Here is an 8,331-nt window from a genome sequence, read left to right on the forward strand (position 1 = left end):
TGAGGCACAGGGAAGTTAAGTAACTTACCTAAGGTCACATAGCAGACAAGTGGCAGAGCAGGGATTAGAACCCAGGTCCTCTGAGTCAACGAGCTTGTGATCATCCTACTAGGCAATGCTCCAAGGAGAGAGACAGAGTCACAAACAGACCTAAAGGTGAGACTCATAATGTGTATCTGGGGGTATAAATATTACTGATGGAAAATACAATTGGTTTTATTGGCCCACCATCCTCAGTATTAGTCGAGCTTGTTCTGAATGAAGTACATGATTTTTAGGGTCCCTTTCTGGGGAAATTGTGTGTTCCTTAAATGGAACTCCTCTGATACTCAGAATACTGTCAAGATACAGCTGCTGTTCCTGCTTCAGTAACAGAATAACCAACATTCTTGCATAGCAACTTGCATAGTATTTTTGGTAATGAGACAGGGTATGAACCTGAATTTAGTTTTTCTACCGGTGGTAGGTTTCTCACAGGGAAGACAAGGATGATGAAGAATTCCCAAAGATTCAGAAAACTACCCCCTACACACCTAATGTCCTTCGCTTTTTCACTTTTGTCATCAATATTTGTCAGGGATATGAAACTGAGGCATTATGGATATTTTCAGAATGCAGATATGAACGCTTTCTGACCTCAAGGACTTTAGTTACAAAAACCACATCAATCAACCAGATTTATTGAGTGCTTACTCTTTGTATCTAGAATTAAAAAAAAAATCAGGATGATGCTGTTTCTATCACCCCTCCAATCTTTTCATTGATTATCAATCCCTTTCTTGCCTACATTTTAAAAAAAGTGCTCTTAACTCTTTGTCTTCTTGATCAGTTTTTCTTACTGAATGCTACTGTGTGGAGAGCATTATACTAGGGACCTAGGAATAAAAAGTATTAAAAAAATACAAAAAACAAAACATAGTACTTCCCCTCAAAGAGCTTAAAGTCCAACTGCCTATTCCATTGTCCTTAAAGCCCTTGAAGTTCACAAGCGCCCCTTGAGTGAGCATGGAAAGGAGGATGAGAGAGGGATGTGTGCTGAGACGAGACGAAACCCTGGGAGCCCATGAATCCCAGTTAGATGGGCTTAATAACAGGTACCATCAGAGAGGGGAAATGATGGTAGTGAAAGAAGATGTTGCACCCTTTTTGTCATGTGTCTACTGGTCTATGGCTCGCAGAAAAGAGGGAAATCAATCAATGATATTTATTGAGCATTTGCTGTGTGCATAGCCCAGAACTAAGTGCCTGGGAGAATACAGTATAACAGAGTCGGTAGACTTGTTCCCTGCCCCCAACAAGCGTACAGTCTAGAATGGAAGGAGAAGACGCATGAGCCAGAGATGCTGGGAAAGACCCTGGGGAGATTAGAATGCTGTACGTACAAAATGCGATTCATTTGCATTGACTTTCTATTGTAGAGCTCTGCAACAAAAGGAAGCCTCCAAACATAGCTCCGTTTTGTCCAGTCAGGGTCGTTAACCGGAGGCCGATCCTGATTCACCCATTCCCCTTTCCAAGAAGCCAAACTCCACGCGACTTTAAGAGCCAATCAACAGCTGGGGGCCTTACCAACCTGGTAAGAAGGTGCTGTAAGTAGGACTGGAAAAATTGCACTTTAAGGTCTTGCTGCTAACAGTAAGAATGAACTCCCTAAAATTCCATAGATCCATAGGTGACTTTTGGCTTCCTGAATGAAACTCTAACCCTGTTGTAACCTATGCTCTATCTACTCTTCTGACACATAAAATGAAACAGGCAACTGTGAATTGAAGCTTTAAAGGGGCCTGGTCATTATGTAATAGAGTTTTTTTTTGCTTTCACCATTGTGCCCTTCTATTATTTTGTTCTGATTTTTAATGATCTTTTTTATTTTCCATGTTTCCTTTATTCTGACCAAATTATCAGAGTTCTTTTTCATCATTCATGCACATTTTCTTAAGGACTTCAATCCTGGAATAGCTTCTCTTTCTGATATAATAAATCAGATGATCCTCTCAAATCCATTCTCTAAAATTTCCTTCTGGATAAAGTTGACAACTCAGCCCTCCATTATCTAAGACTGGAAGCAAAGTTCCTCTATACAAATTTCTGGGAAGTCAAAGAATGCAGTCAGTGGTAGTTGTCACTTTTGTTGCCATATAGCCAGCATATTCCCATTCGTTAGAAGGCAGACACAGTTTCAATTTTGGCCTAATTTCTTTCTCTCTTTCTCTCATTCCCCTCCCCCCACTTCCTCTTATTCTCTTCCTTCTTCTGCCATGCTTTCCTCTTAAGCAGCCAACTTCGAAGGCCCCCACCCCAAGTAATCATATTTATTAAATGCTTACTGTGTGCAGAGCACAGTACTAAGCACTTGGGAGCGTAAAATGTAACAAGTTGGTGGACACCTTCCCTGACCTGCAACAAGGTATAGGTCCATAAAACTACTCACTTTAGCTTCTATTACTTTCTGAAATTTAGAGACATTGTTTCCCTATTGATAGGATTAAAGACCAAAGAAAATTCAGTGGAAAAGATGCCTGGGATGTAAGTTGGAGATAAACTGGTTTCTATGAGGCAAATTTGCATTTCTTTAATACTATCCCACCTTGAAGCAATTAAAAAGGTGGTGTAGGTCAAATGCTAATGTAGAAAATTCTTGGTGTTTAGGAAAGACAGCTAATTCTAAAACCTTTTCTGTAAATCTAGTAAGAAAGTGGTGCCAAGGGAAAGAGAAAGACTGTTCATTCTAGTTGCTGTTCTACTTGGTTGATATTTTATCTCTACTTGATATTTCTCTCCTTGATTCTGGTCCTTGGATTGCTTTGACTCAATAAAAAATAGCTACTCCAGAGCAGTGTGGTTCAGTGGAAAGAGCACGGGCTTGGGAGTCAGAGGTCATGGGTTCAAATCCCGTCTCTGCCACTTGGCAGTTGTGTGACTGTGGGCCAGTCAGTTCACTTCTCTGTGACTCAGTTACCTCATCTGTAAGATGGAGATTAAGACAATGAGCCTCACGTGGAACAACCTGATTACCCTGTAGCTACCCCAGTGCTTAGAACAGTGCTCTGCACATAGTAATCACTTAACAAATACCAACATTTTCTTTATTATTATTATTATTTTACCTCAACAAAGCATTCTTCTGAATGGGAGATATGATTTGGTTTTGAAGACTTGGCCAGTGAAAAGTGAAAGTGTTTGCTCTCTCTATTCTCTGTCTTCCCCCCAGTTAGTTTAAGATCTTGATGGGCAGAGACTGTGTCACCTCTTTATTTTGTACTTTCCTGGCACCTGTATAGTACACTGCCCCAAGTGGGTGCTCAATAAATACTACTATCACAGTCATTCATTCATTCATTCAATCATATTTATTGAGCGCTTGCTATGTGCAGAGCCCTGTACTGAGCACTTGGAATGTGTACATAAGGCTAGATCATCAGATCATGGAATCAAACAATTCTATTAGAAAATCTATTAGGTCCCAGGCCACCAGAGTTTACTCAAAGCCCATGAAGGTAGTTATCCTATTCCCTTAGCACAGTTCAACATAGCATTCTCCATTCTCCAATCCAAAAGGGATTACTTTTAAAACTCATTAATTTGCTGCAGACAGGTAATTTTGTCTCATACCCACATCTCTGAGGACTTAATACAGGACTAATACCCTGTGGGTGCTCTAAGAAATGACGAATGAATTAGTGGAATGAACAGGCCAAAGAACTCTGTGGGTTTTGAAGTGTGAGTACAGTATATCTGGAAGATATTGGAGGGGCCAGAGTTCTCTAGGACTGTCCTCCCCTCACCCCTTTTTGCCTTTCTTTAATATCGTCCATTCCTTCCTGTCCTTCATTTCAGACCCAGTAGCTCTGTGTCAGTGAGAGGTGGGAAGGATGCAGAAACAATTGAAATTTTCGGGTGGCCCCAAACAAGACTTCAGTGTTCATGACTGCCAGCAAGACAAAATTCAGACCAGAGGGACACTCCACAACTAAAGTGGTGTTTCTGGCTTGCATTCCTAAATTCTATACCACCCTGAAAGGGGAGACTGAGCACTGTGGAATCCATTTCATCCTGCGGTCACCTCAGGGCACCAGTTCCTCAGAGGTCACAGGACTTGATATAATTTTTCTGGCCTCCCAGATTCCATTGGTTCACTGCCATCCAAAGAGATGCGAAGGGACTCAGCCTGAGCAGGGAACCTGCTTCAAGGATAGAACCTATCTCCTAAATAAATAAATTGCATTTACTGAACACTTACTGTGTGCAGGGAACTATACTAAGCTTCTGGGAGAGTACGGTACAACAGAGCAGGAAGATATGTTCCCTGCCCACTAAACGGGGCACCTGTGTGTTCCCCCAGCTTTCTCTAGGCCTGCTGTGTCCTAGGTTCCCTGAATACACACCCGAGGGAGTGATGGGTCTAGTGAATTGTACGTTCCAAGCGTTTAGTACAGTGCTCTGCACACAATAAGCGGTCAATAAATATGATTGAATAATGAATGGTGAATAAAGGAATCCTTGTATCATCAGCCACACTGATGGTTTTTGCCTTAGACACTCAATGGCCTAGCATTGATTCCCTGGAGGCTATCTCATTGAGAAAAGTGTCATGCTATTTTATGATTCCCCCAGGGTACTAAAATGCATTTTTCTTGGTGAGAAATAATAGCAAAGAGTAAAGAACATTCTCCAGGGAAACCATGAGAAGATTTTTAACTTGAAAATTGCCTGGGGAAAGACTACATGCTTTTGAGTGTGTAGATGCAAATTCTCACAGCTTTTTGGATGGGCACATCTGTGGCCATCTTGTATTTCAAACACCTGAGCCCTAGGGCTTTTAGGAGAATCCAAACAGAGATCTAGTTAAATAGGTTAAATGCTGGATTTTGAGAGTGAATTCTACTGGCAGCTCTTCTAGTTATTACAGTGTTTCTTTGGGCTAATAGATGCTTTTATCTTTTTGTTTCTTTGTTGCCACATCTGCAAGATAGTTAATACCTATGTATGTTGCTTGGGTGTGGTGAAGAATTACGAATGAGATATTCACATAAATAAATACTTATGCTAGTGGACAAGGCCTTTCTGACTTACTGCCTCAATTTTGGGCTCATTTTAATTTGTTCTTTCCAATCACAAACAGTAATGATAAATTACACAGTACTTAAATTTTCCTCTCTCATTTTTGGTTTGGTCATAAAGTTTGAATTCACTGTTCCTAAATGGTTATATGTTAATGCACGGAACATTAGTGAGTCTGGAATTGTATCTCCAAGCTTGTTGACTACTGATAGTGGAATAAGTGAGTTTTCCCAGCAGCAGTACTCCCTGAGTCAGAAATAAATTTAAGAAAGCATTCAAACAATTCAGATACTGGTCCCAAATTAGGCAGACCTCTTCAATCTACAAATTCAGGGGGAGAGCTCTCGGAAGAAGGAAGGTCTTGTAATCATCGTCATCATCAGTGGTATTAATTGAGCACTTACTATGTTCAGAACAGTTTACTAAGCACTTGGGAGAGTACAATACAACAGAATTGGCAGACACATTTCCTGTCCACAAGAGTTTACAGTTTAGATGGGGAGTCCGCCAGACATTAACTACACAGAGAAGCCTGATGCTGAAAACAGTTTCCTGGATCACAACATCTTCCTGTAGACTTCTTGACAATATGTCCTTGCTAACTTTTAAGCAGATAACCTGCAGAATGACCATCCAGACAACTTAGTGTGAAATGGAGTCAATGGGTGGCTCAGTGGAACCACTACAAAGAGTGGCAACCAGCTGAATTATCTTTGTAATAGAGCTAGGCAAAGGGATACCTAGAAACTAATCAATCCTGGAGTCTTTGAATCAAATTACAGTCCCTAAAGACAAATCCTAACCAGAAAATTGTGAGAAAAAAAATCAGCAGTATTTATTGAGCACTTACTCTAAGCACTTAGGAAGATACAACAGAGTTAGTAGACATGCCTCTCAAAGGGCTTACTATGTTACTGACTTTGTAAAAGTCCTGAAGTTTAGTCCTTGAAATTTCTTTTTTTTTTTTAAGTTTTGCCACCAGTGTATTACCTGAAGTTACTAAAAAACAAACAAAAACAATGTACAGGAGCATCCTGAAATTTAGTCTCTGAAATATCTTTTTTTTAAGTTTTGCCACCAGTGTATTCCCTAAGTCACTAAAAAAAATCATACAAGGCAACAGAAAGTATTACAGGTTCACCAGAGAATTTCAAATACATGCCTTATTTGCCTTGTTTTTCCTCAGAAAGCTATAGTAAACCAACTTTTGTTTCCGGAAAGAGACCCTTCATATCTAAGTAGAAATGCTTAGAGGTACCCTTCTAGCATCTTCCCTTTGGATAAAGTATCAGCATTTAGCATATTAGGTTGGTTTCTGCTTTAGCCGATTTGTACATTCCAAGTGCTTAGTACAGTGCTCTGCACATAGTAAACGCTCAATAAATACTATTGAATGAATGAAAATAATGGTTCTAGATCTTTAAAGAAAAATCCAGATGATCTTTTCATCACTTAATTAAATCAGTTAGCTAGAATAAGCTTCTTAAATTATTTTATAGAAGCAAGAGTGTTTTACTTTTAATGACCCAAAGCTAGTCCTCTCAAGGGATCAGACAATCCAAATAAATAGGAGAAAGCACTTACCTCTTGTTCTGGGTAGGGTGAGCTGTATCTGCTGAGCTGTGTGACTCCTCACTGCATAGAGCGCTGCTGACCGTCTCTGAGCTAGGATTCTTACAGCTCCACCCCAGCCTCTATTGCTTAGAACCAGCTCCTGTTAGGCTGAGCCTAATGATTAATTATTGACAAAGGGAAAACACTCCCACACAAACTTTAATGCCCAACTGAACTGCTCCAAATGACTCTTCAAAGATGACAATGCCCCCTCCCCCTTGCCCTAACTTCCTACAGGCTGACTCTCTCTGCACTGTACAATTATGCTAGTCATTGGAGGAATGCGGCCAAACAGCTCTTTTTTAATTTGGTTTTCTCCATTCAGCTATCACTCTTTTAGGAAACAGCCTCCCCTAAATCTTTCTGGCTAGGTACACTGTCTCAGCGGAACGGCTCTGTGGCTCTGGAAAGCAGCAATGCAGGCTGAGACATTGCTGGCAACCCTGCCTCTGCAGTAGCATCCAGAGTCAAAGCAGGAGAGAGGACGAGATGAATCTCACATCTCCCTCCCCGGGATGGCTACTATCAGTGAAAACGATTAAAGGCAGCGTGTCCCTGGATGGTGGTGGGCAGGAGCGAAGCACAGAAATCAGGAGAGTTGGAAAGGTATGCCCCTTTTTGCGCTAGTAAAGTACAGTGTTTATCCCATCCATCTGCAGGCTTCTGCAATTAAAAAATCCCAAAACAACCCAATATTCATTACAGCAAGATTGAAGTCCGATAGCCAGAACACAGCCAGGGTAGTGAGCCAAATGTGGCTAGTGTGTCTGCTTGCTTTTAACTAAATGTATTTCACACTGTTTTATTCTGAGGGAAATTAAAATGTTAGAGTCAGTGAGATACATTTTGTAGTCTCTGAGGATGCAAATGTTAACTGTTTGCCTTTCTGATAGACTGTGCTTCTTTAAAGATGTACGTTTCTCTTGGGAAGCAGGCAAAAAACCGGTAACAGGAGCTATCAGGATCACTGGTGGAAGGTACTCAGAATTAATAATAATAATAATAATAATAATAATAATGTTGCTATTTGTTAAGTGCTTACTATGTGCAGAGCACTATTCTAAGCACTGGGGGAGATACAGGGCAACCAGGTTGTCCCATGTGAGGCTCACAGTCTTAATCCCCATTTTACAGATGAGGTAACTGAGTCACAGAGAAGTTAAGTGACTTGCCCACAGTTACATAGCTGACAAGTGGCAGAGCCAGGATTTGAATCCATGAACCCTGACTCCCAAGCCTGGGCTCTTTCCACTGATTCACACTGCTTCTCTGATGCAAATGCAAATTGGAAGTACAGAGAGCAGAAAAGTCCAAGACAAGGCAATTTTATTGGTTCACTTGTTTTTCCCAACACCATTTCTTCAACACTGTAGAATCTGCCACATCTCCTCAACCAGAGCCTAGCATAAAAATGAATAGTCAAGGAGAGCGAAACCAATCCATCACTGATGCAGAGAATCCCCAACACCAGGGATCTCACTGTTGAAGGAGAGGCCTGAAGCTCCAGGGTCCCTTTGCTGCCAACCCCATCAGGCCAGGCTGGAAGCAACAGTGAGGGTTGTGTACTTTGGGGCCCTCAGCTGGCATGTCAGGGGGACCTACTCTTTGGCCTGGAAAGGCTGTCTAAATGATCCGAAAATCTGTCTCCCCCACTAG

General features: G+C 41.1%; 1 protein-coding gene across 1 annotated transcript in view; it reads right to left on the minus strand.

Moving 5' to 3' along the window:
- The window catches only part of SPTSSB (serine palmitoyltransferase small subunit B), a 33,649-nt gene extending 26,499 nt beyond the window's left edge, over window positions 1–7,150 (minus strand). Inside the window, exon 1 of the mRNA XM_007659709.2 lies at window positions 6,646–7,150. The gene's annotated coding sequence lies outside the window, so the exon portion shown is untranslated. The remainder of the gene's footprint in view (window positions 1–6,645) is intronic.
- Window positions 7,151–8,331: the final 1,181 nt, after the last annotated feature.

The sequence above is a fragment of the Ornithorhynchus anatinus genome, chromosome 1, assembly GCF_004115215.2.
Source record: "Ornithorhynchus anatinus isolate Pmale09 chromosome 1, mOrnAna1.pri.v4, whole genome shotgun sequence".
NCBI lineage: Eukaryota > Metazoa > Chordata > Mammalia > Monotremata > Ornithorhynchidae > Ornithorhynchus > Ornithorhynchus anatinus.